This window comes from Triturus cristatus, chromosome 5_2 (assembly GCF_964204655.1).
Source record: "Triturus cristatus chromosome 5_2, aTriCri1.1, whole genome shotgun sequence".
Lineage (NCBI taxonomy): Eukaryota > Metazoa > Chordata > Amphibia > Caudata > Salamandridae > Triturus > Triturus cristatus.
Genome location: NC_140588.1, coordinates 954,170,034 through 954,196,244, shown reverse-complemented (window position 1 = coordinate 954,196,244; position 26,211 = coordinate 954,170,034). Strand labels below are relative to the sequence as shown.

Below are 26,211 nucleotides of genomic sequence, written 5' to 3'. Positions count from 1 at the left end.
AGAAACTGGATTACGAACAGGGGCGCCAGAAAATCCTACGGAAACATTCGTTAAGCCAGACAAAGGTGCCCCAGGGAGTTTAGAATGAATGATAGAACTTCTCATTGCTCCAGTATCCAGAAGAAATGGCTCTGAAATACCCATTGTAGTGATGTTAACATAAGGTCCATTTTGATCTACTGGGATTGGCACAACTCCCTTTCTTTGTCCATGGCTGTCCTAGTTAGCATGAAGACTCTCATTCTCACCCTCAACATAATGGTCTTCATTGTAATACTGTGTGGATCTCACAGTTTGTTGATCAAAGTGATTCACAGAATTGGGAGAAGGAAGGGCACGTTGTTCTTGAGTCAACACACTCCGACCTCTACCTCTGTTTGCTGACTGGAGGCCAGCACGACCTCGTGGAGCAGATAACGCTCCATTGCGCTGCAATAAAATCGGACAACTATTCTTAAAATGACCTTCCTCTCTACAATAGGCACATTGATTAGGACCTAACAAAGGTCGCGGATTGTATGGCTCAAGTTTTTGATACAACCTCTGAAACTGCGGGGGCTGCTGAATTTGAGGCTGAACATAACGTGGCGGATAAGCTTGTTGCAAGAGAACCTTCGTTTTTAAATCTTTCGTCTTTTTCTCTTGCTTTTCTTTTTCTTCTTTGTCCCTATTCTCATAATATTGCGCAGTAGCCAATATTTGGGCAGAAGAAGAAACAGCCCATGAACTTTCTGAATCTTTCAATTTGTGTGACAGCTCGGGTAGCAAATTAAATACGAATTTGTCCACGAATAGTCGCTGTCCACCCTCTGTAGCCATATCTTGACCACTGTGGTCGATAAATGTCTCCTCGAAACAAGTAAAGAAGTCAGAGACACTTTCATCTTTCTTTTGTTTGCATGCTGCTAGTTTATCCCAATTAACTCTCAGTGCCGGCATCATGGTTTTCATTAACGTAATGATTCTGCCAGGGAGTTCCGAAATCAGAACGTCAGGCTTTGCGCCACCCACTTGGTCTCTATCTATATCAGTTATAACATCCCAAGTAGCACCTAGTTCCTGCGCGTGATCCTCTCTACGAATCTTAGCCCATATTGTCTGTGGGACTACATTACCCATTAGCATATCAATATCTGCCAGATTCATGATACAGGCATCGACTGTCTGTGATAGCTCTTTGTAGTAACCTGCAGGGTTCTTACGAGGATCTGGTAGAGTCTGCTTAAGGGCCAAAACTTCAGATCTCTTCCAAGGGACATGTACCCATATACGTTGGAAATGAGCAGGAATAGCTGCATTAGCACCTGCAGATGGAACCTCTTCTTTCCATACTGGAGGAACCTCTCTCATAGATTAATTTTTCGACGTCAGTTTAACCGACGGATCGGAATCAAGGAGAATCTGAGAAAACAATAAGAATCTATAAGAGATAAGTGTCCTTACAGCTTCCTCAACTTTAGAACCCACAATAAGTCCTTTTTCAAAATCAGTCTGAACATTTAACAGATCTTGTGAGACCGGACTCGAACTCACATCTTCCCATTCCTTAATGATAATGTCGCACATTACATTAAAAGCATATCTTTGCGTAGGCGCATTCCATTGTAAAAAGGTAGGCATAATATCAAGCACACTGTATTGTGGACCCTTCTTGATCCATTTTCGTGCCAGAGAGTCTAACTTTTCCCGCTCCTCAAAATCTGGGAACTGACTACGAGATTGTCTTTGAGCAAAAGCCGGAGACACATTTAAAGCTCCAAAGAAAGGAGATAGAATACTAGTGACAGAGTCTGTAAGACGCTTACGCACAGACGGAGAATTAGACATAAGAATTGGAGACAGAGTATTAGGGGAACTAACAGGAGAAGAATGGATAACTGCAGGAGGAGCAGAAGGCAAAGGAGATCTAGGATCAGGAGATGAGGGCAAAGAAGTTGAGACTGTCGGTAAAACCGGCAAGGGCGGTAATACTGGAGGAGGCAAATGCGGAGGAGCCGGAACAGGCGGAAGTACCACTGGCGGCTGAACAGGCTGTAACGGCTGAGGGCGGAGGCAACCTTAATAAATGGGACATTAGGGGATCTTCCTCTACATCTTTCTTATTATCAGAAGGAGAAACAGGCAACACCGGATAGCATTTATCTATCGCCATACGATGTTGTCTTTTTGAAATTTCAGCCGCATTATCAACTTCATCATTTTTGAACTGTTGGGCAGCCTGCATAATTGTACCCTGTGGTTTCCTATTTCGTTTAGCTTGTTTAATTTCTTTCTGTTTGGCTTCCTTACGCCAAAGGCGGAAAGAGTCAAACATTGCCGGCCGGGCTTTTCTTTTGAACAAAACTGCTTCCAAATTGTCTAGCACATCAGGATCAAAACTACCATTTTCTGGCCATTTGAGAACACCATCTTTCTTCGTGTATCGAGTCCATGTCTCGTTAAAGGCAATGGGGCCTAATACCATGTTTTGAATAGAGCTCATATGTGGGAGTTCCAACCGAAGGAATCGGACAAGAGTCCTCAAGTCGGGAATCCCTATTACAACCAAGACAACAAATTCTTCCAAACTTAGTCAGACAAGGCATCTCAAGATTTTTCCTGTCTGTTCACAAACTTGAAGGGAGTAAAACTCAGTTTACGCAGCACAAATGCACTTACCCTCGGCTTTAACTTTTGCAAAGGTTAAATCTAAGGACCCAAGGAAATTAATCAAAGAACAAAAATTGTGGGCGCGACCCACGAAAATACTTAACTAAGGACGTCTTCTTCCACCAACAGAGGCCCGTTTATCGTTTCGCCTTACCATACATCATCAAAGGAAGGGCCAAAGCAGGGCGGCAGTCAGGGCAGCGGTCGTCAGTAGCCGTCAGGATGGAGTAACCGCACTGCAAAAGACCTTCGGACCACTTTCGACATACAGGGGTCAGTTAGTGTGGCTCGCGAACCCTCCGGAATTTTCCTGCGGGGTTCCTCACGACCTTCGAGCAGAACCGGTACCACTGAAGCCGCCCAACGTGGGCGCCAGTTGAAGAACCAGAACCTTTTGTGCCTGGCGGCGCAGGGTACGCCCAAAGTCTCCGGAGTTCACCTGCTTCGCTACACAGAGACACGGGACACTCTGTCGGCGTTAGAAGATTGGATTTATTTAGCTGCAGCTAGTACAGTTATCCTAGAAGCACACAAAGTAGGTTCTCAGGAGACTGCCACTTCACTCTGTGGCGCATCATGTTAAATACTATACAATGATACAATTATTAACAAAATACACTCTCAGAGCATACAAGAAAGAGCCAATAAGGAAAGTTGGAAAACAAGGCGGAACCAATAAGAAAGGTTTGAAAACAGAAATATCAGATGACGCGAAGAGACCTTTCCTCTAACCGTGTTTGTCACCTCACCCTCAAGTTAATACATTAACAGATTCATAACTAACTTGCAGGTGGCGAGATACGTTTGTGTGTGCTGGAGGACAGTTATGAAACAAGAGAATGCTAGCAGGAGACAGTGAAGGCCAGTCGATAAGATAAAGTCAGGAAAGAATAGTGTGAGCCAACAGATAGTTGAGACGTGGATTAGAAAAGCCAGACAGGGATTAGTGTATTCGGCTAGTTCTAACACCAGCTTTGCAAATAAAGGCCGAGGGCGTATTTCGACACCGGGCTACAGAAAAAGCAGAATAGACTTTGTTCGCCGTGCTGCCTGAGTGATGGCAACACAAAATGGCGGCGGGCCACAAAATGGCAGGTCGATTCGATCGTGATCGAAAATCGAAGTTCCTCAGGGTGACCTGATCCAGTATTTCCTGGGGCTTACTACGTATGTTGGAATAATGCTTATTATAAGTTGCCTGCACTGTGGTACGGAAGTTGTTACTTTGGGATAGTATTTCTGAAAGTGTATCATGTAAAAAGAATCAATGGAAACAATAAAAACGCTAATGGACTGACACGGAGAAATAGAGCTAGTTTTTCAGATATAGTAGGAGGTATATTTGGTGCATTAATACCTTCAGTAGGAGTCATTCTGAATTCACATAGAATTTGTAAATTGTCAACAGTAGTTGATTGTCTCTCGACTGATACTGCTGGGGATTTCTTGATAATAAATACAGAAATGGTTGCAATTAGGTCCATGGTTTTACAAAATCGAATAGCGCTCGATATTTTCTTTGCAAAAGAGGGCAGAGTCTGTAGAATGCTGAAAGTTCAACATTGTTGCACGTACATACCAGACAAAAGTAAGGAAATTAAAGGGTATATTGAAAATATTACAAGACTCCATGAAGACTTAAAACCACTGGAGTTTGACAGTGTATGGGAAAGACTAACAAAAAGTATTTCTTAAATAGGGACTTGGTTTTCTGATTTAGGTTAAAGTATTTTAGGTCAAATAATTCTTCCAGTAGTTGCTATAACGATGATAGTTTTAACAATAATGATTTGGTGTAAATGTTGCAGAAACAAAGGAAAAAAAAGAAAATATGAAGTAAATGGGAAAGTAGGAAACAAAAGAGAGAATATGACGAAATTCAGTTAAAAGAGATGAAAGGAAGAATATATAAAAAGATGAAAGATTTAGAAAACAGGGATGAAATTAAGAAAGAAAAGGAGGAAATGAGTATGAGAAATGCTAAAAGTTGGCATCTGAGAAGGAATGGGTAATTTTGTGATGGCTCAAAATGCCATCAGAGAGAGGATTGATGGAGCAAGGACTCGTAGAAAAGAGACTTGCTCGGAGGCAATCCGCTCCTTTAACTCACTAACACGTTATTAATGTTGTTTTGTGTAAAACTAATGCGCACCACATGAATACGCAGGTTAGTGAAGCTTGCTTATGTGTTTACTAACGTGGTTAATATCAACGACGGACTTATACCACTTTAAACGGGGATCTGTCTTGCGCATGCGTCAACTGCATCTATGTGGTATGAAGTATTATTTCTTGGAGGGAATTTCTTGCGCTTGAGCAGTAGCTACTAAAATGGAGTCTTGAAGACTCGCGTGCATGGCATCTGCTTACTCGAAACGAAAACAAGCTATTTTACTAAGGCTAATGCGGGAAAAGTATTGATAAGAAAAAAGGAATAGAGTAGAGGTGGGTGGTATGCAGTGCAAACACTTTATTTGAGAAACTAATATTTGTCTTTTGACTTTTATGATTAGTGCGTATTTGGGCCTTTCTCGCATAACTGAATGGGCTGAGTGACGCGAATTTCGCGCATGACTATTGCATGAAGCCATGAAGGTCAATGACAGAACATTTGAACGGAAGCCAAATTTGAGTGCCATAGCCTGGGAACGGATGGTGAAGAGTTCAACGATGAGGACTTGCATTCAGCATGTTAATAAATTGTTGTGAGTGATATATAAATGCGTGTGAGAACTAAAATTATATAGAAAAATTAAGGGGATGGGTTTACGAACAATATTTTAACTGAATTTTGTGACATGTAAGCATGGTGTGATAGAGCTTCCCCTTTGCCTGACCAATCAAAATTCGTGTTTTTAGATATTGAAACATTAATGGGTGGAACATGAAGAAACGAAAGGTATAATTAAGACAGTTTTAGTTAGTTAGTCAGATGGAGAGATGCTGAAAGAATGAGATGGAGATGCTGTGTGTGGCGCAGACGATGCTGAGATAAGCTGATGCTGTGAGATGCTGAGGAAGAATCGATTGCAGAGCCTGAAGCAGAACTTTCTATCCTAAGTTAATTGGGTTAGATCAGAAGACCGCAGAAGAATCTCGAGGGGGAAGAGAGTGTCAGAGAGGGGTGAGGCGAAATCATCGGTATCTTATAGAGGGTAACTATCCTGTCCTGAATCCTGTCCTGAAGTCTTCGTCTCCTGACCTATCCCGGGGGAACCCGTACCAGTGCCTTGGCCAGGGGGTTGGTCTTTCACACCATCCTTGGTAACTATATTTTCTCGTTATTTTTGCAGATGTTCTTTTCTCTCTATCCTCTCCCTTTCTGAGCATTGATCATTGTATGAGTCGGAAGTATATGCTTGGTGTCTAATCAATTTAATTTTCTCTCCAATGAATGATGGTGACTGTACTGTATTTTTGAGATGGTTCACATGTGTTTAATTTAGATAAAGATTTAAAGTTGATCCTGAGTCTGTGGATATTTACTCCAAGGTATAGAAAAGTTAGAATTATGTTAATTATCACCATCAACTAGTTCAACTAATGGTCCATCAACCAGAGAAAGGAAATTTTTGATCGGTGAAGGGTTAGTTAAAGGTGAATAGAGGTATTTTAGACTACTCCTAAATAGTGTGCAAACTCACAAACTTGACACCACCGGTTTACTCAATTGTGTGTTTATGGGCCAAGGTGAGTATATGGTAGTAGAGTATCTGTTGTTGTTAAACCGCTGGATCAGTGTCACCGACCCAAGTACAACGGATTATTATACGGCTTGTTGAAATGGCTTTTATCGCAACACTGAGGTCGGGTTTAACAACTCGGTAGGGGTATGGTCACTGCTCTGGGTCACTCAGCACTTCTCGCTGTCTTTGGGTTCCGTTTCTCTCCACTTTCTCCTCGTCAGCTTCTGTTCCTCACCCCTTTTGACGTCGGTCATCCCCTCAGGAGAGAAGAAAAGAAGGAGAGGCTATCAGTGCAGAAGTCCTCTGCTCTGGTGATCTACACCTAACACCCAACCCACACCCCTCTATTCCGTAGTCTCACGGCCTTGCCCACGTGAGGAGGCACAGTGTTTGCTCACTCCATTTGGGAATGTTAATTGTTTATTCAGGGGAGACCTTGCATTAGGTGACCCCTGTTTCTATATGTCCTTTCTTTGTACTCTCGAGCAACAACCCACTCTATGGATCTGTCTTGCCCTGTGGTACCGAAGACAAACCAAAGAAGAACGTGACGTAACCACAAACAAAACAAGGGGGATTCGTCTCCCTTCCCTCTGACCCGCAGTCCCGACCTACAGGTCTGTGTACATAGCCTGGGAAAGCAGCCACCCTCCCAGCACACGCCATGTCACTCGCAGCACTTACCGGTAGCTGTGACCCGTTGACAGGGTCATGGCCGCCTTGTCCTTAGAGCCTTCCTCTGGGGATGCCTTCTCCCTGGGCTGGACTCTCTCTTCCTCTTCCTCCGTTTCTTCCGCGTTCTCCCTTGCATCCTCCTTCTCTGCAACTCGGTCTTCGTGGCGTTTCTTGAGACCACTTCTCCTTGCACTGGTTGCTTCCCCACTTCCGTTCGTTCTCTCCGACTCTCTCTTTCTCCCGCGGGTTGCTTTCACTTAAACCTGCTTCCGTGTTCGTCACCGCAACCGGGCTCCGCCCCCCTGATGTCAGTGGAGATGGCTGAAGACAGACCTCTTCGGTGCCCCCGGCGTATCCACGGCCGTCCTCTGAGGGTGCCCCGTCACAGGAGGTTAGGCCTCAAATAAGACTAAATACCTGACCGGTGAATTTGTTTCTGTGGGCAGCCACAGTGCTTTGAAGGGCCGAGACCAGTCTTTGGGTAGCCGGAGCACTACAGATGACTGCAGTGTCCATAGCAACACAATTAGTAGGAGTAGCTTTGTTGACGCAATTATCTTGGTTGTCCCCTGTGGCACAAGAAGATCAAGGGCCTTCATGGTACAAGAGACCACAGTTTTGTAACTGATGATGATGAAAATCCATTTGCGATAGAGTTTGTGGAGGAGGCTGAGGAGTACGCTTTCGATCCCTTAGCCAATGATTTCCTCGTTGACGAACTGGACCAGTCTTCTACTTCTAAGGCTATTAAAGATCCTTCAGGTGTGGAGATGTTTTATTGTACCCTTATGATGCACTCAAGAGGGTCTGGCACGTAACATCTTTTATTAAGTTCTGGATCTGCAAGTTCTTTGATAAGGAGACGCGGAATCTAATGAGGGTGGAATGTCCCAGACCTTTCCTTTGGCATCCTTTAAGGAATGACGCATAATTTGGACCCGGAGTTCTTGACCTTTCTCTTTAAGACTGGGAGAAATCCTAGGAAGGTCTTGAGCGCTTCCATTAGCAGTGTAAATAGAGGGTCTTAGACACTCTTGGTCCTTCAACAAGGATAGTAGTTTTGGCTGAGGAAACTTCCTTTAAGGGCGTCCCTATGGATGTAGAGCTCCTCCATGGCTGTAACGAGTGGGCATTATGTCTGCTTGGCAATGCCAATGAAGGGCTCATTGCTGAGCATAGGAGAGCTATTCTTATGAGAATAAACCCAAAGTTAGGGGACATTGCCAATAAGGAGACCCCAGGGGACCCGAATGGTCTGCTCTTTGGAAATAATTTTATAAAGACCTTGGGGAAGTATGTCTCAATGTTTACAGCCTTCAGTAAGGCTCAAACTAAAGGACGTATGTTCAGCAACAATAGAGTTATTGGAAGGGCTGACAGGAGGGGACTGGCTGACTCCTGTGGTCAGTCAAGGTCCCAGTATTACTATCAGGGCCAGCAGGGTTTCGGAAGAGGTTTCTGCACGTCCAGCAGTTTCTTCCCGCGAAGAACAGGCACTCCTGGTTCATGAGGCAGCAGATCTGGAGATCAAGGTAAGAGTCTCCTCTCCAGTTGGTTCTTCCCACTCAAAGGTAGTGGTTAGGTTACGTTCTTTCACCCAAAATTGGTCAACTATAACAAATGATTCTTGAGTTTACAGTCAGTAAAAGTTTTCAAAATAGAATTTTGCCAGGAATCTTTTCAGAGGGGTCAGCCAAGGGAGTTGGGTCTGGATCAGGGTCAGTAATTTCAGGTGGATTTACAAGTGTGCAAATGTTGTTCAAGGGGGCAATTTGCAAGGTGCCCATTTCTGGAAAGGGTTTCGTAAGTACAGTTTTACTAATAGGAAATAAAAAATAACATGTTAATTAACAACCAACATAATGCATAACCCACCAAAACTCCCACAGCATGACAGTATGAAAAGGGATTGAAGGGTGGGATAATGTTAGCCTCCATTGTCTTTAATGAAATCAAGATTCTCTCTGCATCGTAATTGGATGATCACCATTCTCTCTTATCACATTATTGTAAAACGTTAGTAGACCATGGGCTGAATGGAAGTGTTAGCGATCAAACCCACACTTCAGTCGTTTACCAATGTGTGCGTTGGCTTTCTTTTGACCGGGAGTGGTGTAGTCCTGATACGGACTTTGGTGCTCCTTGATGGCTCCATTTCAGTGCAGGGACCTGAGTAACGCCACTGCGACCATTAACAATAAGACAGGGTGACGAGAACATCTCCCTGTGGACTTCCCATTCCTCCTCATTATTATCATTTGATCTTGCCTGAGACAGCTAGCGAGATCTTTCGATTCTTCACAGACAAACATGGGCAAAGCCAAGAGGTCTCACCTATGGAAGATCTAATGGCTTTGTCAATGGTTTATTTAGCCATGTTGTAGAGCAGCATGGCTACTGTGTACCATGACTGAAAGCATCATAGAACTTTTTAAATGTAATTTCAACCATGTTACACAGCAACCGTACTGCTGTACAACATGTCTAGGCTGTCCGGTTTTAGGTTTAAACCTATAATAACTGATAAAACCCCACTGAAAGAGAAATACCCCTCACCAGTGAAAACATATAAACACTGAAAAAACACCTGCACCACCACAAACTAAATGCCATTCAAAGAAAGGAAGAAGAGAGTGAAAGAGTCATTTTTTTTGTTGGTTAGGGATGCCACTAAAATATTGTTTCTTCTTCCTTTTGTTTTTTTCAGTTTTGTGGTCTTTGGTCTAAAGATACAGGGTTTAGAAGCATGTTTTAGGCCTTGTTTAAGTATTTTATAAACTGTAGAGAATCAGGAAATATCAAAATCATATTTGATTTTTTGGCTGTGTTTGATTCTTTCACTGATAGGCAAAATGGCTGGTTTCATAAGAATCTTTCCTAATATGTGTCATAACATTTACCCACAGAGAATGGGTAAAAACCCTTAAAACATCAGCCCCTAATTACTAGTGAGTCAGTATTGATAGTAAGCAAATTACCAACACCTCAGGCTTTAAACATTCAATGCAAGGTATAGTGACAAGTATATGTGAAAAGAGCGCTATCGCCAAGCATCTGGGATAGTGGTTAAAACATGACACCAGACTTTTGGAAAACACGGAACGCAGTGTCACTTGGAATGCTCTGAAAAAAAGGTTCTTTCCAAGTTCAACAAAGAATAGAGTGATATTGTTTGTATTTGCAGTGATTCAGCTATGTATATGAAAAAGTTGTGTGATGACCTGTCAAAATTGACCCCTGAGCTTAAGTGCTTTCCTGTAAGAGATCCTTGCCACTTGCTAGATGGTATGCTGAAAGCATCTTTACAATCTTCAGAGTTAATGAGGAATGCTATTGACTTTTTTAGTGCATTCTGGTGCACTCTTTTCATATGCACAGGAACTAAAACACAAATATTTATCATTGTGTGCTTTGTGTGGCATCAAAGAAAGAGTCATCCCAACTGTGTCACTTAGCTTATGGTTCTCAGTCCAAGGGGCTATGAATGCTATATTATCCATGTGGCAACCATTTACAGATTTTTTGCTGAGTGATGATGCCAAAGGCAAGAAATGTGAGGATCTTTGGTTACATATTGATAGTGATGTGAAAAAAAGTACACTCTACTGCATTCTTAGATTTTTACAGGAAAACATGACTGCAGTAGTGGACATAAAAACTAGAGTCTGAAAACACCCTTGTCTGCCAAGTATTCAGCATAATTGGTGTAGATGTAAAACATCTCCTTGAGAGTAGGCTGGGTGATACCTTTAGTGACTTTGGCACTGCAACATGTTCTATGTTAGAGTGCTTGCCACTTGGTAAGCAAAGCAATGGTGAAGAGCAATTCAGGAACTTTTATTTTACAATGTATGAGCAATGGCTTGCAATGATGCTTAGAAAAGTCCCTTCACCGCCAATTGCATTTGAAGTCAATGAAACCTCACTGTGGTACTCTGTTCAAGATCCCTTCCTTAAAGGGGAATTTCCATTGTAGTTTCAAAAGTGCCTCTTCCTTTTTGACTGCTTCAGTAACTCTGAGGGCATAAGCGCCGGTCCAGATCAGCGCAAATGTTGCAGAACCTGCCCTGAGAATCCCAATCTTCAAGTGAATCAGTATTGGCATGGAAAGCTATGTCAGTGGCCAGAGTTAACAAATTGTGTACTGGCTGTTTTTGAGTTGCCCATCTCAAGTGCGAATGTTGAGAGGGCCTTTTCACAGAGGTTTACATGGGTAGGAAAGAGCGAGCGCACATGACCAAAGAATCACTGAAGAAGTATTGTATGGTGTAACTACAATAAGCTTAATATATGTCTATATACCATGCGCAGAAAGCAAGCAATAATAAAACCGAAACGTTCCATAAACACCGGTAAAACACTGTTTGTGTAGTTTTTAATGGCGCGAAAATGTGTAACCACTGATAACCACTGTTTTTTTAAGGTATTGAAATCACTGGAAAACACTGAAAAAACCCCACCAGAATTTACCAAAAATAGAAACTGAAAACAGGAAAGCCTAAACATGTCTAATACAAACTGACAAAGTCAATAGATCTGGCATATGCAAGACCTATTGGCTTTGCCAATGCTTATTTTAATATGCATGATAGCAGTTGGCCCAATTTATTGTCTTTGCAGTGCAATATTTACTTTAATCTTTACCAAAGATCATTTCTAGCATTTAGATTGCACTTTCTATCTCAGTTTTAAAATCCAATATTCACTATGTTGGAGGTTTGACTGAAAAGTTTACATCATCACTCAAATAAAATATATCTTCCTTCACCTTCATGATCTTATATGTACTTCTTGACAGAGATTAGCACATTAGGTGCCAACTAAATCCCAGCTCCAAAGCGCGTGATGGGAAACCTGCATGATAAAACCAGTGGACCCTTTGTCTTTTCTTATTATTCTTAAGCAGTCAGATGAGTTTCCTGTAAACGTGCAATTTGTATTTTATGAACCAAATTTCTGTGCGTTACAAAATCGTTCAAGTCTAGGAAATTCAAGTCATCATAGTTACCCTGTCAGTCATGTGACACTAGTGGGTCTATTTACTAAATTCTCATGCAACGCAGAGCAGCAGCCTAAAATGCACATGCGCATGTTGTGAGAGAATGAGATGGCCGGACAGGGCCATTTCTACAGAGATATGGCATTCTCCTCTCTCCCTAATGCCTGTGCACAATCAGGCTGCTGAGTGCAACACACACACCTTTGCACCAAAGTGCAAAGGAGTGTGTATGAGTCTAGTATAGGTTCTGTACTGGAAGGATGCCCTTCCAGTACAAAATATTATGTTTAGGTGGACTTTAAAACTTTTCCTACTGTGTATGTGTGCTGTACAGTGCAGCACAAATCGGAAAACAAAGGCGTAGTAAAAGCATTCCTCCTTGTTATCATCTCTTTCAAAAGGGTGTTATTTTGTTATGCAAAACCCTGTCTACCTTTTTTAGTAGCCATGGTATGCCCCCTTGTCATAGATTAATGCAAATCAGCAATAGGCGCTGCTTTGCACTACTTTCAAGTGAATTTCCAGCGCAAAACAAGTTTTGCGCTGGACAGTAAATTGGGAAAAAAGATTTTGCACTGGTTTGTGTCACTTTTGTGAGGCATGATCCTAGTATTAGGATATTCTGATGTAACTATATGTTATAGCCATATCATTTCTTCTCTTGTTGCCTCAACTTTTCATAAACAAGAATCTTTACTAAGGCTCCCAGGGTTTCTCCCATTTGTGCCCAATCGATCATGCATGCCACAATATGTAAATGATCATGTGACTCGCATACAACACTGATTTGTTTACAGGTTTAACTCTACGAATGTGGATTTATCACTTATAACAGTTTAAAAATAAAAAAGATGCATAAATAGTACAGAACCATAATGCGTCTTCGCAGTTTGGTTGTTGAGAGAAAGATGGAAACTGAGTCGTTGGCCTACACCCCTCTTCCTTTCTCTTTGAGTAGACACCCCTCTCCCATTTGCTGCCTAATTTTGCTTCAATCGTCTGCTTTGCATCTCTGTTCTCCTGCTTTGGACTCATTACTAATGTTGTCGCAATTGCCCTTTCCTTCCGAGGACCTCTCTCGGCTGCTTCCGTATGGTCAAATGGTGGCTGCAGGTATTTTGCAGTTAGCTGATGGGTAAAGGGCAGGCTCTTAAAATTCATTTTTCCTCACTCACAGGAGACGAGGTATCTACAAACAGTGGCATAGCGTGGGTTGCCAGCGCACGGGGCAAGACAAGTATTGCACCCACTAACACGTGGAACATTAGCACTTCTTGAGTCCCTTCCACTTTACTTGTAAAATGTTGCGCCCCTAAGAGTTTTGTAGTTACAAGAAAAGGGTAAGCCCAAATGAGTCACTGGGACCTGGGTATGAGACAGTACAGTAAAGATGTGGTCCCAGTGGAACAATTTCATAAGCACACACACAATTTAAATCACTTTAGGTATAAATACACCATTACACCATAAATGTAACGTTCAATGTTGTTTAATCACATTGAACACTTATAAAAGCTTATTAATCAGCAAAAGTACTCAAAAGTCTGTACCAGCAAGTGCCCCGCATACGGAGGAAAGGAGAACAGGGGAAAGGTTACGTGCATCAAATGAGGGTTGTAAAAGTGTAAAGGAAAGGTAGTGACATCATATTCATCACATAATAACTTCCTATGTGGGTCGGCTTTTCTTGGCCTCACAATTGAATGATCAAAAATAATATATAGCCATGGTTAAGAGTACATTATCACAGTGAAACAGCACTGTTGATCAAAACTCGCATAAGGCAATAATACAGTTGATGTTTCGACCCCCAAAGAACAAGGTAGGCTGCTTGAATCCTTACGACGGGGTCTTCCTCAGGACTGAGAAATGGGGCACCTGGGAATTTAACAAAAGATGTCCTTAGTATCTAGTGTATTAAGCACCAATAAAAAAAGGGGATGAAATAAATCTAAAAGATGAAATTACCATGAACCACCCTCAACTGGATGGTGATACCGTTGTAGTTGGGCCCGTGGGCTCTATATGACGGAAAGCGGATTAATGGCACCTGGAAGACAAGGTGAGGGCCATCAGAAAATATCCCATAGGGGTGAATAATGACAAATCAGCTGAAGAATATGATTAACAAGACTTACTTATGTATGGTTAATAGGGCATCTGTCCCTGACGATCTTCCATAAAGACAGTAAATAATATAACGTGGGCCCGAATGGACTTCAAGGTCTCATTACCGCTGTATGCGCATCTAAATGAAATAACAAGAAAAGGAGGACCGCTTGTCAACCACCACTTATATCCCTAAACTGCCTCCGCTGAACTAGGTGCCCACTGTGCAAACAAAGGAACAATGTTTACCTAAATATGCGAAGCGCAGTTCCAACTTCCATGGGGCTCACCGGGTGCTTATAAATCTAAAAACAGAGGGAGAAAGCTGCTCTTAGTAAAAATAAACAGCACGTCCATGAGGCGTGACTGAGAAAGGGAAAATACGCTCAATGAATTAAGCCTGATCTGTGCTCTTGCTTACCTGGAAACTTCAAAGTGCATCCATCTCTGTCAAGGGAACCTAACAGTGAAATAATCTCAATTTTGTTTTCACTGTTGAAAGTCCATCTTGCCCATAGGACAGAATGGGGAGGCTATGTAATATCTTTTTCCAGCCTATCTTCCCAAAGATGGAAAGGTGAAGTTTAGTATGCCTGAACTCACAATGTAATAATACAACTTTTTATGAAGGTGGTTTTTGCATTGTGTGTTTAGAAGCCACTCTTTTAGAAGTGGCTGAGTTTTTGTGCTCTAACATTTCTGTGTGTCTCTGCCTGGCTGTGGATTGACTGTCTGGATTTGAAAGCAACAGGCTGACCTGCATCTGGAGTGTATGGGGAGGAGAAGCCCCTAGAGGTGAAGATGCAAGGGTTGCTGCTATAAAAAAAATTGGCCCATCTCCTGCTGAGTGCTTGAGAATCCAGAACCCCACTTATCAAAGGAAGAGATGTGTCACTGGCAGGGAGGCACCCAGAACTGGTTTGAACAGGGGTCAGTGCCCCCTGAAACACAAAGATTTCAAAGCCATTGAGGGGTGTAACCATGAGAGCTGAAGCCCCTGAGCTTTGGAGAATGGCTTGATCAAGTGTGAGCTACTTCGTGATCAAGAGGACCTTTGCCAAGGAAGAAACAACTGAAGAGACTGAAGGATAGGACTGACCCTTGCTGTGTGTTCTGGGGCTGGCCTGCAGTTTGCTGTTTTTACCAAGGAAAGGCTAAAGGGACTTTGCAGTGTGCTGTGTCCCCCTGCTTGAAAGGACTTTGCTGTGTGCTGTGTCCTGAAGTAACTTATCCCCAAGGGCCTGAGGTGAGCTGGCTCCCTGCTGCGGAAACACAGGCACATAAAGGTTTCCAGGACAGTCTCAGCGGTGCTGTGTTTGCGTGCCTGTTGCAGCCTGAGACCCTTGTAAGGCGTGCCCTGTGATTGTGGACACCTGGAGATCAAGCAAGGAACAGCGACGTGGTGTGTGTGTGCTTTGTGCAGCCTCAACCCTTTGTGATGATTGTCCAGTGATTGTGTGCACCAGAATCCAAGTGAGTCTCATTGACACTGTGCGCGGGTGCGTTGGGCACCGTGAGACCTTCGTGAGGATTTGCCTTGTTATCGTGTGCACCGGAGTAAAGTGAGTCTCAGCGATGCTGTGAACGTGATCTTCGTGCAGCCTGAGACCTGTGTGTGGAGTGCCCAGTGATCGTGCACCCAAAGTTTAAGGAAGACTCAGCAACGTTGTGTGCGTGTGCTCTGTGGCAGCCTGAGACCTTCGTAACTGTAGTGGCCCGGACCCGCAGTCCCAGAGGAGCTTAGTTGCCGGCCTGAGCCCGCTGTGCCCAATTCACAAGGTTGCATTGGAGGCCCAGCCGCAGGACGAGGAGAGGAGAGTGAGTTTGCGCCCCCTAGGTAACGTATGTGGACTCCTGGGGAGGGGCGTGGGCTCGGAGGGAGACGCTCCCGGCCTCTCTCTTGTGTTGGCAGCGCAAGCCTCTGCTTTGGCTCGTATCGCAGCCCGTATTGCCAAGGGAGTGGCAGTACAGGGGCCGGAGTGCGGAGCTGCACTTTTGGATTACATCATACCGTGTTGGGGGCAACTGTTGAGAGGCTGACTGCAAGTCAGAAGGAGAGTCGGAGAGACCGCCTAAGGCCCAGTGATCGGGGCCTGAGTGTATTACACATTATTCCTGCATAACGGAGTACCTGACTGTCGTATTACACATTGCATCATTTCTGCATAACGGAGTACCTGATTAGAGTATTACGCATTGCAATATTTTTGCATAACGAGCTACCTGATTAGTGTATGATGCATGGCATCTAATCTGCATAACGAAGTACCTGATTGTCGTATGACACATTGCATTGTTTCTGTATAACGAACTACTTGATTAGCGTATTGCGCATTGCATTATTCCTGCATAACAAATTACCTGATTAGTGTATTACGCATTGCCTTATTTCTGCATAACGACGTAACTGGTGGTTGTATTACGCATTGCATTATTTTACCTTGCAAAGTGCCTGATTGTTGCGTTACGCATTGCATTGTTTTTACACTGCAGAGTGTCTGATTGCGGCGTTACACCTTACAGTATCTTTGCATTACAAACGTGCCTGATTCTAGCATTACGAACTGTATAGCATGATATGAGGATTACAGGAGAATGTTTAGAAGTGCTCATTAATACCGCTAGAACTTACATGGGCTGGCTGGCCTAGCAACCGGCCAGGAGAAATAGTACACAACCTCATATGTTGAATTTATATTGTGTGGTCTTATTGTGTATCTTTTTATACTCGTTTTTATAAAACTCATGTGGAGGCTATTTGTGGTGTCATCATTGGGTTGTTGTAAGCGTGGTTGCATATTCTTTACACAATTGCCTTGAAGATAAGCCTGGCTGCTCGTGCCAAGCTACCGAGGGGGTGAGCGGGGCTATCTAAGAAGGTGACCTTCCTTTCCCTTACGTTGGAACGCGGGTCCCTACTTGGCCTAAAGTACCTACCTCAGCCAACCAGATATCCCGTGTCTAAAAGTGTGCCACCTCATTAGATTTAAAATATGCATATGTATAAATGATAGGGACCTTACGTTTCTATGGATATGGTTAAAAACATGGATGTATGCCGTGAAGTTAATATATGCACCACGCTACATTTTGAATGTTCCCGGCTAAAATGAGCACTCCGTATTGGAGAATTGGAGAATTGTGAGAGCATCTTACCAGAGTTATAGCTATTGCGTATTTCGGAGGCATTGTGCTAAAATGGTAGTTCGCCCCCCCACCCCCCGGATCTAGCTAATTACCAAATGGATTGGATCGCCTTATCACCTCAGGATAGCCAAATGGCTAGTGACTCATTGAAGGTACAGTACATAAGACAAAAGCAGTCAAAAGCATTGTAGGCATGGTTATAAGCAACTTGTATCATGCTAAAACAGCCCAGGGGTGTTGGGTTTAAAGGAATCACATATGTTTGGCAGGAAAAGATGAGAACATAAAATATGATCCACTTTAAAAAATGGGGCATAAATTGTGCTAGTCGTATCTGTTAATATGACATTTTTTGTATGACAATAAAAGTGCTGGCAGATCTCATAAATCCCTGGTCACAATGTAAGATGTGTCAACTGTGCATGTCTAGCGTCTGTTCAGGATGATAATTGTATTTCCGTCGTTGGACATGATCGAAATGGAAATAGTATGTGTGACAGAACTATTACAGATTGTACAGATCATTTATTCTGATGCCAGGCAAGACAACTGCGCATGGCTGGCGTCAAGTTCATTACGGTCATTATGTATAGAGTCCAGTAAATACATCCATTTACAATCTCTTATATTCAGGATAGTTTCAATGTTGCCGCCTCTAGCTCCAAGGGAAGCCTTCTCCAAAACCAACCATGTAAAATCGTCTGGCCCATGTTGGGCATCCCTGAATTGTTCCACCAGGGGTGCACCTTGGACTCCGCATCGTATTCTGCTGCAGTGCTGCAATATGCGGGATTTAACCTTCTGCTGTGTTTGGCCGACATATATTTTATCCCAGGGGCAGATGATTCTATAGATGACATTGGAGGTATTACAATTAGTAAAGGACTTAAGTTCAATCTTGTGCTGTTTATGGACAAACTCTTTGGTTTGGATCGTAATTCTCCAGGCCCTACATTGTCCATATTTGTAGTGGCCTAGGGTGGGGGGTAAACTCCATAATGATTGAAGAGATGTTTCCTCCGGTGAGTCTAGAAGGAACCGTACCACATGGTCCTTCACACTTTTGGCCTTCTTGAAAGAATGCATTGGTAGATCAAACTGTTCCATGTCATCTGATATCAGGCCCCAATGTTGGTTAACCACCTTCTTGATTGCGTTACTGTGAGTGGAAAATGTAGTGACACAGATCATCCTCTGTGTGGAATCACATCCCCTTTCTCTGGGTGTTAACAATGTTTCTCTAGGGCTGAACCAAGCCCTCTTCTGTGCTCTCTTCACCAGTCTCTTGGGATACCCTCTTTGTAGAAGACGATCACATAACTCCTCTGATTCAACCATAAAGTCTTCCTTCCTTGAGCAGTTCCATCGAATCTGGAGGAACTGCCCAAAGAGCAAGTTGTCTCTTAGGCCCCTTGGGTGGTGGCTATTGTAGCGGAGCAATGAATTTTGATCAGCCAGCTTCCAGTACAATGTGGTGTACAGGAGTCTGTTCTCATTCCTAATCGTTTTTTTGGGAGTCGAAGTGTATGGTGAATTGTATGTCCTCACTTCTCTGATTCCACCATGTATGGAAAAGGCCCAACTCCACTGGATCACCCGTCCAGATCATCAGAATATCATCTATATACCTCCTCCACAGAGTGACCTGAGTGTTATATGGATTATTGGTGCTGAAGACATAGGAATTTTCAAAATGATCCATAAACATAATCGCCAGGTCCGGGGCAAAGGCCGCCCCCATCGCTACACCTTGGATTTGGAGGTAATAATTACCCTGAAAGGAAAAAAAAGATTCCATCATGGCAATTCGGAGTAATTTAATAATAAACTCTGTGGGTACCATCACGGGTGCTGTTCTGTGATCGAGGGATATCTCCATCACTTCAAGAGCTGATTCCTGAGGTATACTTGTATAAAGTGATACGATGTCGAAAGTCACTAGAAGTTGCCTATCGCGTCAAAGGGTTGTTGATCCACCAAGTTGATTGTTTCCATGGTATCCCTCAAGTATGCCTTTGTAGTCTCTGCTATTGGCTTCAAGAAGAAGTCTATATATCTGCACAGGGGTTCGAGTAGGGATCCACAACCAGAGATGATAGGTCGTCCAGGGGGGTTTTGCAGTCCTTGTGAATTTTAGGCACTGTGTAAATTGTTGGAAGACGCGGCTGCTTTTGTTTTAAATACAGAAATTCCAAGTTAGATAGAAAACCTTGTTCTACACCTTCCTTCGTGATTTTCAAGACCTCTTTCTCCAATTCTTTCGTAGGGTCTGCCCATAGTTTCATATAACTGATTCCGTCCTGCAGTTGATTAAGGATCTCGGTCTTGTATTTGGTAACGTCCTGTACCACAATGGCACCACCCTTGTCTGCGGGTGTAATCACGATCTCCTTGTGCTGTTTAAGTGACATAAGAGCTTCACGCCTATGGGATATTTTGTGATGGCCCTCACCTTGTTTTCCAGGTGCCATCAATCCGCTCTCCGTTATATTGAGCCTACGGGCCCAACTACAACGCTATCACCATACAGTTGAGGGTGGTTCATAGTAATTTCACCTTTTAGATTTATTTCATCCCCCTTTTTTATTAGCGCTTAATACACTAGATAGCAAGGACATCTTTTGTTAAATTCCCAGGTGCCCCATTTCTCAGTCCTGAGGAAGACCCGTTGTGAGGATTCAAGCAGCTTACCTTGTTCTTTGGGGGTCGAAACATCAACTGTATTATTGCCTTATGCCAGTTTTGATCAATAGTCCAGTTTCACTGTGATAATGTACTCTTATTATTTTTGATCATTCAATTGTGAGGCCAAGAAAAGCCGCCTACATTGCAAATAATTATGTGATGAATATGATATCACTACCTTTCCTTTACACTTTTCCAACCCTCACTTCATGCACGTAACCTTTACCCTTTTCTCCTTTCCCCCGTACGCGGGGCACTTGCTGGTACAGCCTTTTGAGTCATTTTGCGGATTAATCAGCATTAATAAGTGTTCAATGTGATTAAACAACATTGAACGTTACATTTATGGTGTAATGGTGCATTTATACCTAAAGTGATTTAAATTGTGTGTGTTCTTATGAAATTGTTCGACTGGGAACACAGCTAAGAAATTTGTGCCCGGGACAAGCGCTCCTGCATGCCATGTCACTGGCTCAAAATATCTACACATAAATAATTTCTATGTAGTAAGAGGAAGCACAAAGGATTTTTGTCACCGCCCACAGAGTCAACAAAATCATGTCCTCAATGCATCGGCCACGTAACTCGTACTAACTTATGTAAACCACTATTGTATGCATTAAATCTGAGAGATTTACTCTCTAGGGCAACAAAGCGACTAACTTGTAAGGCTCTACACACTTGATCAATATCCAGTATATGCTGTAACTTTTCCAAAGCTTCCTTCCTACTGTTGTGAAAATCAACCTGTTTTTTGGATAAATAATCGAGAAATAGACCTATGGAATGTCTAGAGGAAGCAAAGAGGATGAAACCTTTTGCAAATTATTAAGTGTTCTACTATGTTAGGTGTGTTTTGGTTTTGTTTAAGTTGCCGTGGAAGCTGGCTTATGAACAAGCTCAACATTAATTATATGTCTAGCAATTGCTTGTATGGCAGCAGGTAGGTGCCTTAGCTTATACATATGTTGCAGGTAGTCCCAAAAGAAAGTGTTGCTGGGGTGGAAGGTGGGTCTTGCAGTCTTTTGCCAAACTTGGTAACGGTTCTGGATGCAGTGCCATGCATGGCTTTGTCTGGTTTTGTGTGTGATCTTTCTAAGAATACATGTTATAATTGTGCACTCCTCCCATTTATCTTACAATTGGCACCAATCAGGGTGAACACGGTCTGGAGTTGCTTGTGTTCTGGTTCAGGGAGGATCTGGTCTGCCAGGTCGGGCTGGACTGTTCCTATTGAAGCAAGGGCAAGACTGATTTGCATGGCTGGATTGAAACTGAGATGCCATGGTGGGCAAAATAACGATGGGAGGGAATTCTACCCAAAAAATTGCCAGTGGTTGGACTTGTTGAACACATTTTGCTCATCACTTTGTTTGTGTTTGATGTGGCACCCTAAGTGCCAAAAGTATTCCCAGATGTGTGTTCCTTGCTTACTGTGCTACTGAAACCCAATAAGGGCAAAATTAGTTTTTGGTTGCTTGTGTTCAGGTTCAGGGAACCTGGCCTAGCAGTTGGTGCTGGACTGTTCCTTTCGGAGCAGGGTCATGATTGATTGCATACAATTGAGTCCAGACTGAGATGGCGACAGGGGCATAAAATGATGGGATGGAATGCTACTCTGAGTGATTGCCAGTGGATAGACTTGTTGCAAGCATTCCTCTACTGGCGGGAGTGCCCATTCGCCTTCTGGAGCCTGGTTTCTCTTTACAGCGCCATAGACACGTATGAGACTTTCTTGTATCTGATTCCACCTCGCAACATCACAGCAACGTGGCTTGTCTTCTTGGCGACTTCTTTCCTACTCTGCCTGTTTTCATCAGAGCAGACCGTCTTATACGCTGTTAACCTTTTATCCCACTCACGGATGTAAAGTTACTCCATTTCAGCCTGCTCCATCCATTATCATATCTGGCCATCTTTAGGAGCCTTCGATTGCCGGGTCACTTTTAGCTCCCTTTCAGCCACCAGGTTCTGGCATTATTTTCCCGGCACCTTCCTTCATGAGTCCCAAATTGACTTGCTTCGTCCTGATGAAGCTGTGACCCTTATCCGGGTGAGACACTGAAACACGCGTCGGCGCTGGAACCCTTGTGTCTCCCCTGCACCTATCTTCTTCCTGGAGAAGAAATTGTAATTCTGAACTGTGTGACAAATCGAGGATTGTTTATCCCTCCTTCCTTATTGTTTATGTTACATTGAGACTATTTATTTGCTCTGGTGGGGAAGACTTTTTGCATCACCTAAATATTCTCACTGAAATCCAATGAATTGTTATCTCTCGGAATGTTTGAGTATGTTTGAGTATGTGTTTGTTTGGTTGGTTGGATAGAATGAGTGTGTGTGACTCAGGCTGTATATTGATTGTCGTGATATTATTATGTCTTTTGTATTGTATTAATCAAAAAGTATAAATAAATATATATATTTTTCCTATTTATCTGTCCGCATTCCATTTGGGAGGACGATTGGTTTGTAGGACCAAGGTTTTTAGCTCATTGGTGACTTATTACTGATCAAGTTGATTTTGGACAGAGTGGTTTTTCTCTTTTTTGTTAGTAGCACGCATTCATCTCATCAGCTTCTGTGTGTTTGGTCAAAAGTCCTAAGTGGGAAGGGTATATCCAAACGTGGGCCCCTTGCTCACTGTGTCACTGGAACCAAGCTACACCTGACTGATGAGCCCCAATAAGTCTGAAACTGGTCTTGGGTTGCTTGTGTTCTGGTTCAGGGAGGACCTAGCATGACAGCTTGGGATGGGCTAATCCTATTGGAGCAGGGACAAAACTGATTTGCATGCAGCTTGGTCCAGACTGAGGTGGCATAATGGTCAAACAAACAATGGGATGGAATGCTACCCTGAGTAATTGCCAGTGGTTAGACTTATTGCAAGCAATCCTCCCATCACCCTTTGTGCTTTTGATGGCCACTCTCATTACCATCCGTGCCATGAAACAGCCACTAATGGTTCCCGCAAGAGTTTACCTTGGCACTACACATCTCCCAAATACAGTTTTAACACATGTTCTACAAATTTGGGGAAGGCTCTAGTCTAGCCAAAGACACTTGGCACTTGGAACAAGGTGCACTCAGTGCCACACTTGAAGAACTGATTAACTGAATAGTAAATTGGGGAGGCTAAAGTTTCTTGAGATTGGAGATAGGAAATTAACTCCATATATAACCTACTTGTATGTGAAAAAAACAGGCAGCACTGGGAACTGAGAGTGATTATGACCCCAAAGACTATTTGTTTTAATTGCAAATATAATATAACATTCTCTAGTCAATGGATGGAAAGGATGGAGACAGAAGACAGGGCTGTATAGCTCAATTAATAAGTAGTTGTATGTTGAGGTGTGGGTGGATTAATTAAATCAAGAATCAATACCAATCAATACTTTTAGCTAGGTGGAGCAAATGGTCTCAATGCACTGACCAAGAGTGTGTGCTCTGGCTTTCATTTTAGCTTCTGCATTAAAACATCTACTTCCTGAAACACTACTACCACCAATCCTTATGAAACATGCATGGTCTGAAGGTATTTAACACCATGAACTGATTATCACCTCAAGCATTTAAACACAAAGCATTAAGCTTTGATCTAAAACAGGAAAGAGAAAGAGATAGCAATGTAGTATCTGAATCAATCCCTGCTTCTACTCAACCACATTGCGGGATCCTAGGCAATTACTTTTTTCACAGTGTCTCCTTTGCTTCATCATCACATGAGAGCACCTTGAAATACATCAATTCTGGGGTGTGTGCTGCACGAAAGAAATACTATGATTTTACGCCATTTATATGACATCCTGGGCCAAATATAGAGGACAAAAACAGCTTTCCTCTTGGACCACTACTTATGTCATTGTCAGGGTGGAGTAGGTGTATGAAAGTTACTAAGTTCATGATTAGAATCTGTCTCTTCGGGAGGGGGGCGTGGTCTCGGTGCCGCCTAAGATGGCCGCTTGACCGAGAGGCTCTGTAACGCCGGAATTGCTTTCTCTTCTTCGATGCGTCACCCACATCGTTAAGGTCACAGAAACCACTATTCCTGAGGTCAGAACGTCGCTGGAGCAGGATGAGATGCTTCTTATGAGGTAACGTGTCGCGCTTCTTTAGTTATGAGCGCGAACGCGTTCTCCACAGATCACCCACCATTTCAGCACGCCTGCATTCCTTTGTGATGCCTAGTGAATGGAGCTTCGTTCGTGACGCATTTCACTGTGCCTCCTCAAACTGAAGGTCCTGCTAAACGGCTTGAATATGACTTTGTTTTCTTCTCTTCTTTTTTAAAACAAAACCCTTACCTTCATAACTGGTTTTTGGCTGTATTTTTAAGTGTTTTCTCAATGAAAGGGTTCTTCAACTGACACACTGTGTATGGATGCCTCTTTCCATCGCCACAATGTTATGCCTGCCATAAAATTGACTTTCTTTTTTCTTTTTTTTACATTTCTACGATATTTGCATCTTCTTTATGGCTACTCTACCCAGAGGCTATCTCATATTTTTCTTCTGCCATCAAATATATGTTTGTGATTGTCATTGTCTCCACTGACTTAGCGCTGAAGGTTGGCCAGTGCTGTTTTTTGTGAACCATCACTATTATAAACGCTTTTTCCTTATCTCATTAGCCCATTATATGGGTAGAATATGGAAACCTCAATTTATATTTGTTCCAAAAGGGCATAATCCTGCATTTACATCTTCCTCTGCTCTGCAAGCAACAACCTCACCCCCGTTAAAGACATGGCTGGAACATCTTCCACTCGTACTCCTTCATTGCAGTCTATGCCTCATAAATCTTCTCCGCCTACCACGACCTCCAAGCGTCTGAAGCAAGACCCTCCCACTCCTGACAAGGTGCCTTCACCCATCTCCATGGAGCTTTTGCTGGAGGAAATACACGCTTTACGTCCATTTGTGGAGGAAACAAATAGTAAGATGCAATTTTTGGAGGAAAAGTGGTCTTCAATGGAGGATAGAGTGTCTACGATGGAACAACAGCTCTCTACTATCCAAAATTTCCCTCAAAAACTTTCTTCTCTGGAAAAGGAGGTGCGCAGATTGCAACAGCACACTGAGGATTTGGAAAACAGGAATAGGAGGAATAATCTATGAATTGATGGTCTACCTGCAACTTTGGAAGGAGACGATCCTGTTTCCTTTTTCTTCTCTTTCATACCAAAACTATTGGATATGCCCCCGTCTACAGTCCTCAATATTCAGAGAGCACATAGACTTGGTCCTCGTCCATCCATTTCTACACCTTCGGCCAGACCCAGCAGAGTCATCATCCTGTTTTTGAAGTTTACGGATCTAATTTCTGTTCTCTCTGCAGCTAGAGCTAAACATCAGGTTTTATGGCTTGGTCAAAAAGTCTTCTTATCTCAATACGTCTCCAACGCCACGGCTCCCAGGGGAAAAGAATTTCTCAACCTTCGTTCACCACTTCGCTCTCTTGGAGCTCGCTATGGCCTCTTTCATCCCTGAATCTTTAAGGTGACCTACCAGAATCGTACCTTGTCCTTTGAGGATCCTGAGGAACTCAAGAAATTCATTCACTCACACACCTCAAGTAGTATGGACACGGCCAGTCCTTCTGTTGGTTGATATTACTTTACATTTTGATGCATTTATTATTGTACATTTGTGCTGGTGTTTTCATTCTGTTGATGCGTGATTCATGCGTTTAACGTTAACTGTTTTTTGCCTTCTCTATATTTCCATTTTTTGGTTATTCTTAATTTTAAGTTTTTCTTCTCTGTTGTTCTTTCCAAATGTTTCTCTTTTTCAAGTTTTTTCTTTTCAGGCCTGTCAGTTTATTAGGTAATTTCTCTGTTTCTTCTTGTGATGTTCGTCTAATAACCTCTTCTTATCTCTCACAGGTTTTGTATATTCCTATAATTTGTGCAATCCGTCTCCTTGTTCTTTTCTCCTCTGGTGTGTTGTGAGCTTCCTGGACTCGAGTGCTCCATCTTTTCGTTCGCTGTCATTGCCCCAGTGTACTCACGTTGTTGTTCCCCTCAGGTATGTTTTTTCAGTCGTCCTACTTGGATATGTACTGTCTCTCTTTGTATTTCCTATCTTTCCTCTGACTTCCTTTTCTCCTTCCCTCATTTTCTTTCCCTCTTCTTCCCCCTGTTCTACCTTTTATCATTCTGTTATGACATGTTTCTTTCTCCTTGGTTCGTTAATGTTTTTACATTCAGAGTTATCTTTTGGAATGTGAAAGGCTCCGCTTGTCCTATTAAAAGACAG

The 26,211-nt window shown here is 42.9% G+C and overlaps 1 long non-coding RNA gene across 1 annotated transcript; it reads right to left on the bottom strand.

Moving 5' to 3' along the window:
- Positions 1-13,627: 13,627 nt before the first annotated feature.
- On the bottom strand, positions 13,628-14,259 carry LOC146829459 (uncharacterized). The gene is made up of 3 exons (XR_014961990.1): positions 14,148-14,259; positions 13,978-14,059; positions 13,628-13,887 (listed from the first exon to the last, which is right to left on the bottom strand). It is a non-coding gene; the product is annotated as an uncharacterized LOC146829459 (long non-coding RNA).
- Positions 14,260-26,211: the final 11,952 nt, after the last annotated feature.